The sequence below is a fragment of the Pundamilia nyererei genome, unplaced genomic scaffold, assembly GCF_000239375.1.
Source record: "Pundamilia nyererei isolate P.nyererei 1_Seehausen unplaced genomic scaffold, PunNye1.0 scaffold00307, whole genome shotgun sequence".
Classification (NCBI taxonomy): Eukaryota; Metazoa; Chordata; class Actinopteri; order Cichliformes; family Cichlidae; genus Pundamilia; species Pundamilia nyererei.
In genome coordinates this window covers 383,623-388,613 of record NW_005187708.1, presented here as the reverse complement: position 1 = coordinate 388,613, position 4,991 = coordinate 383,623, and the positions used below count along the sequence as shown (strand labels likewise).

General features: G+C 48.0%; 1 protein-coding gene across 7 annotated transcripts in view; it reads left to right on the top strand.

The window, feature by feature from the left end:
- LOC102215717 (disks large homolog 1-like) overlaps nucleotides 1-4,991 on the top strand; it is a 93,688-nt gene that overhangs the window by 74,507 nt on the left and 14,190 nt on the right. The window lies entirely within an intron of this gene.

Here is a 4,991-nt window from a genome sequence, read left to right as displayed (position 1 = left end):
AGTTTGCAATATTTGCCTTTATTTATCTGAAAAAGTCTCATGTTCCTTAAGTACATCTACCCTGTTGAACTTATTATGGGAAATAAATATTTAAAAACAAGCTGCTGATTATTTCACATATTACTTGTGAGCAACAGCACATTTAAATCTTACAAATATAGTTATTTGGCTTATATCGTGATAGATATCGTTATCGCCTGAAATGAAAAAAATATCGTGATATGAACAAATCTTAAATCGCCCAGGTCTAAAATGAGGCCACTTTCAGTTTCTGTGGTGTGGATAAAGATGTTTGCACTGTTTGCACCTTCAGCCAGACTTTTATTTTGGAGGCCGGGTGTTGTGTTCTCACACCTGAGATTAATATTTTCTTTAGTGTTGGAGAACGGACGGCGAGAGAAGCTTTAGTCTGTATAAACCACTTTCCCTGCAGCAGACTTCAGAGCTCCTGCTGCATAAATTTGCACATTAACGAGGAAGGAGGAAGACTACTTAGGTTAATCCTCCACAGCTCCTTTACATGACTAAAACCACCCATGTTGTGTAGAACAAGCAGTGCCATTGAAAAGCTGTTGGTATTTGTGAATCGCTGGTTTGTTTACAGTGCAGCCGTGTGCTGACGTGAGTGGCCTGTAGGTGGAGCTGCAGACACACAGCAGCAGTTTAATCCTAATCTCCAGCAGATCCTTGGTGCTTCTCCTCGGCCCTCACCGTGGAGTCGTGATGTGGCTGTAAACGCTGGGTGATGAAGGAGCAGAGAGATGAGCCCTGATGTGTTTGTTTACTGTGACACACTCGGTGCGTCGACTTTCTGCTGTTTGTGAATCATGTGGCTCAGCCTCCATGACGGCGTCGTATGAGCAGATTTACACCAGTAGAAAGTCGAGGTGTCTCTCCATCGTCGTAAATGAAGGTGAGGCGTTCGGGGACTGTGGGGAGAACACACTGTTGGCTCTGGCCGCTCGGCTATTTTACATCCATTTACGAAATCAAACCTCCGTCCAATGAACCCCACGCCGCCTCCTGTGCGATGGTTATTCTGTCGTATAATTAATTTGTCTGTTCACAACGAGCCTGAATGCTCTGAGTCCATATAATGAACCATCTGCCACAACAGGAAGTGCGTTCATAGCTTTGAGTTTTGGTACAGACTTGATTATTTTCAGTGAAACGCAGTTTTTGGATGTTGGTGTGGAAATGTCAGAGTATATGATGTGCAGGTATAAGTGTGAGATTTCAGTGTTAAACGTCTCTCTCTGCTGCAGCTCGTTCTCCTCATGCACACTCAGGAAATCCCAGGAAACAAAATCTGCATTTATGATTTCTGAGCCAAGATCTTTTGTTTATGTAGCTTTGGGACAGTTTGGCATTTTTAAAAGTGTTTCCAACATAATCTGTGGGCAGTTTCAACAATATTTTGCTAAATGTGAATAATTTATCACCTCACTTGGAGGAAAACACAGTGTCAGAGCGACGTTCCTGCAGAGCTGCACCTGTAACCAGGCCGTGGAGGTCTGATGGAGTATACATCCACCAGGAGCGTCCACGCTGCTGTCGCGTTGCAGATTTTATTTAAGTGAAAAGAGAGAAGGCCTGCATGTTTTTCACCTCCAGCTTCGGGTGGAGCTCTGTGGAGACGCAGCAGCCTGTGAGGATCGTCGGGTTTTTCTCTACAGCAGAGGCTTAAAGCGGCTTCCTGCCCGCCTGCCGCTAACCGGGAGTCCTCGTCGCACTCCCCCCTCGCTGCTGACACGCACGCCGCTGTGTCTGAATCCGGGGGCAGCATCGATTATTCATGCAGCGAGTGGAGCTGCCCGTCACCCCCCCTCGCGCTCACATGTGCCTCGCTCGCTGGAGCCGATTAATTGGCAGGAGAACGAGAGAAGACGAGAGGGAGGGTGTCACAGAGAAAGAGCAGCCGGCAGGGAGGGGTGAGCCGGGAGAGAAGAGAGGGAGTGTTACTGCGCTGTGGTGCCGGAGGTGGAGTAACACGGCAGAGTTTGGAAGTATCGCCGTCTCGTCGTAGGCGTTGGACATTCTGGACTCGAAGGAAGCATCTTTCATTTACTCTTTATCCTCCTCCCCCTCCTCCCCCAGCTCCTCCTCCTCCGTTTGGGAAGATGACCACTCATTACCTGCAGCAGGACTTCCTGTCTAAAGCTGTGAACGGCGAGAAGAAGCTGCCGCGGGTCAACGCCAGCTTACAAGAGTCCATCGCCCACCTGCACCCTCTGCAGAGGCAGCACGCCATCGAGCTCCACCGACAGCAGCAGCAACAGTCGTTCAATCGCCCGCAGGTGCAGGCGTCGCTGTCGACCTTCACCGCCTGCACCGTGCCGGCGTCCTGTCGAGCTCGCAGTCGGTTCCTCAACCTGCGGGACAGCGTGAAGAAAAGCCCGACCAAGAGTACGGCCAAAGTCCTCAAGAGCGCCAGGAAGGAGATCTCCTGGGTGCCCTTCGCTTACAGCAAGGTAGCGACATCATGTGACCTGTTCAAAGATTTTTACTTTTTCCACTGCGGGAACTAAAACTTTGTCGATTGAGCGCCGTACGTTTAAAGAAGTAAAAGATCGCTTTGTTAGAAAGGAGAGTGGGAGCTAAAGGCTGTTCCACAGAAACGAGCAGCCGATGGTGGGCGGGTGAATGGATGGAGGTTGTTCCCCTTTAACCACTGATTGATTTCTAAAGGACACACAGATTGTAGCACAGTCAGATCAACAAGTGCTGATGTTTGTAGAGTTTCAGTAAAATCAGCTGAGACTAAAAACTACAGTCAGGTTTCAGGAGACTCTCAGTGTCTGGGTCTTTATATGAAACAGACTAAAACCTGCTGCTGCTCAAAACTCCCGTTTGCTGTGGTGAGTTCAAGGTCACATTGGAGAACTGGCTGTTTTGGTGATGGTGGTTGTGGTGACACGCAGAGCAGTTTGTACAGTGTTGTAGCAGGAGTGTGTGTGAATGAGACCTGCGGTCGGTCAGATCGAGTTACTACACGGAGAATCGATGGACTCTGTCCACGTGTGACAGCCACATCACCCTGCCATCACATTTAAATCCATACTTAAACACTCTCCAGCTGCTCGTCTTTTTTACGACCGAATACATGAGCGATGGTGTGAGCCACGTGTTTTGGTTGGGGATTCATCTGCTGCACATTTCAAGCTCCCATCTTTAAGTGGTGGTCTGTGGTCACACCGTCGCTACGTTATGGCTTCATCACCGATTCGGTCCAAAGCGTCTGTGGCTCCTCCCACCAGCGGACATTCAGATCCATGTTATGGATGCAGTGAGCTAAGAAAAAACTGCAGCCACACTTTTAACGAGGGGCTCGAGTGGGGGGGTTGTTTGATCTGTGTGGCTTCGCTGGTACACTGAAGACTAAAGTGACACACGTGCCTCGTTTACTGAAAGCAGGACATAGATTCTCTGTAATAAACCAGCAGGGGGAGACTCCTCTGACCTCTGACCTTGGTTAAGACTGCTGATGAGTTCATGGTTTCAGGCTCCAGTTTTGTGTCCTGTTGAATAAAACGCGGTGCTCGTGTTGGAGATGAAGGACCATTAAAGTTAACAGGACTAAAACGGGACATTCAGGGCGGGGCTACCATGTCATTGACTGAAGGTCAAGATGGTGAAAATGGTCAGTTTGAGGCCGTCCATCTTTTATATACAGACTGCGATGATAAGTTTGGGGTCGTGTGGAAAAGATGTCATCAGGTAAAATCATCAACTGTAAAAGTCTCTGAGAGAAAAATTAAAAATACTAATTGTGTAATTTTATAAACTCCAGGTGGGCTCAGCTGTGTTAATGATATTTATATGAAGGACTGATGTTATGTCAGCGGTGTAAGTTCATCGGGGTCAAACATCAGCTTGGAAACCTGATCGGTCAATAAATCGATTGACGTATTGGGCGACTGATTGGTTTTGGTTGTTGTTGTGGATTTGATGGTGTATCGTCGATCGCTCTCTGATAGATGAAATCATAACCTCTGCCCTCTCTGTGTCGCTGCATTTGTTAAACCAGTTTTGTGTCTTTTGGGAGTAATTAAGCCTCGTTGTCAGCAGCTTTCTGGCGAGCGGAGCCGCAGAAGTAGGGCTGGCGGATCAATGCGGTCGATGTGCGGGGCTAATTTTAGCGGCTGTTGGTTTTCCATGGGCTCCGGGTTCTGCTGCTGCAGCACAACAATTAAGCCTCTTGGAAACGCAGCGGCGCTTCCTGCCAGCAGCTTCACGAGGTCCTGCTGTTGCATAACAGAGGTCACAGCGGTGAGGGCCGCCGCTCGCTCCTCTGTGATGTTTCATGTGCACGCAGGGGCGTTAAATTACATGTAGACGTGAAAGAAAATCTTTGACTGAAACAGGAAACAGAAGAAAGATCTAAAAAATCCTTTTTTAATTCATTTAATTCACGTGCATCACACACATTTATGGGTTGTGTCTGAACAGTTTACAAAGGTTTTATTTTGTGTATTTTCATTCTTAGTAGATGAATAAACAGCAGCATGGCTGCAGTAGAAAGACGATCCACTCTTTTAAAGGCTGTTTGTTTCTCGAGCTGAAACCCACGAGTGGAGCTGCTGCTGGTGTGGCGTTCATGGGCAGATTGTGCGGAGGCTGCTGCTGTCGGGGAGCGCTGGTGCTAGTTAAAGTTAGCTTGTTCTGCAGTGTTCAGGTCAAAAACACATCCAAATGTCAGATGCTGCAGTTCCCCAGCAGCACGTAGCATTGCAACGAGACGTCTGACGTCTAATACGCAGCATGTGATTGGCCAGCTGCTGGCTCGTTCAGACCAGTGATGATGTTTCCATTAAAACCAGTTACAAGTTCACCTTTGAATCAAACGCCGAGTGGGCCCATCATGAAACGAAGAGGCTGCTGTGGAGTGAAAAACACGGCCTGAAGGCGACGCTGGTTACGCTCGACAGCATTGTGAGAACAATAGAACCACAATAGAAACGCGTTCAGCAAAAAGTGTCGCCAGACTGAGT